Here is a 1,352-nt window from a genome sequence, read left to right as displayed (position 1 = left end):
CAAACAAACAAACAAAAAACTAAACATGTGGCCGGGAGTGGCGGCTCATGCCTGTAATCCCAGCACTTTGGGAGGCCGAGGTAGGTGAATCATGAGGTCAGGAGTTCAAGACCAGCCTGGCCAAGATGGTGAAACCCCATCTCCACTGAAAAATACAAAAAAAAAAAAAAAAATTAGCCAGGCGTGGTGGCAGCCTCCTGTAATCCCAGCTACTCGGGAGGCTGAGGCAGGAGAATTGCTTGAACCTGGGAGGTGGAGGTTGCAGTGAGCCAAGATGGTGCCACTGCACTACAGCCTGGGTTATAGAGTGAGACTCCATCTCAAAAAACAAACAAACAAAACAACAACAACAACAAAAATACTAAACATGCAGCCAGTCTTGGTGGCTCATATCTGTAATCCCAGCACTTTGGTAGGCTGAGGTGGGTGGATTACCTGAGGTCAGGAGTTCAAGACCAGCCTGGCCAACATGGTGAAACCCTGTGTCTACTAAAAATACAAAAATTAGCCAGGCGTGGTGGCACACACCTGTAATCCTAGCTACACAGGAGGCTGAGGCTGGAGAACTGCTTGAGCCCGGGGGGCGGAGGTTGCAGTGAGCCGCGATTGTGCCATTGCCCTCCAGCCTGGCTGACAGAGCAACACTCTGTCTCAAAAACAAAATAAAATAAAACAAAACAAAACAATAACACTAAACATGCAACTACTACATGACCCAGCAATTGTATTCTGGGAATTTATCCCAGAGACAAAAACTTATGTTCGACCAAAAATTTATACACAAATATTCTTAAAAGCTTTACTTGTATGAGCCAAAAACTGGAATCAGGTCAGATATCCTTTAACAGATGAATGATTAAACAAACTGGTTAAGTTGGTACCAAGGAATACTACTCAGTAATGAAAATAAATGTATTACTGATACACACAATAATTTGGATGAATCTCTAGGATATTCTGCAAAAATAGTCTCCAAAGGGTGCATATTGTATTATTCTATTTACATAACTGTTCTTGAGACAGGGTCTCACTTTGTTGCCAGGCTGGAGTGCAGTGACACAATCATGGCTCACTTCAGCCTTGACCTCCTGGGCTCAAGCAATCCTTCTACCTCAGCCTCCTGAGTAGCTGGTACCACAGGCGCATGCCACCATGCCTGGCTAATTGTTTAACTGTTTTTTAGACATGAGTTCTCATTATATTGCCCAGGCTGATCTTGAACTCTTGGGCTCAAGCAATCCTCCTGCCTTGGCCTCCCGAAAGTGCTGGGATTAGAGGCATGAGCTGTGCCCAGCTTTATATAACATTTTAATTTAATTTAATTATTTTTTTGAGACAGAGTCTCACTGTGT

Source organism: Piliocolobus tephrosceles, chromosome 2 (assembly GCF_002776525.5).
Source record: "Piliocolobus tephrosceles isolate RC106 chromosome 2, ASM277652v3, whole genome shotgun sequence".
NCBI classification, from domain to species: Eukaryota; Metazoa; Chordata; class Mammalia; order Primates; family Cercopithecidae; genus Piliocolobus; species Piliocolobus tephrosceles.
Note: the sequence above shows the minus strand (reverse complement) of the source record.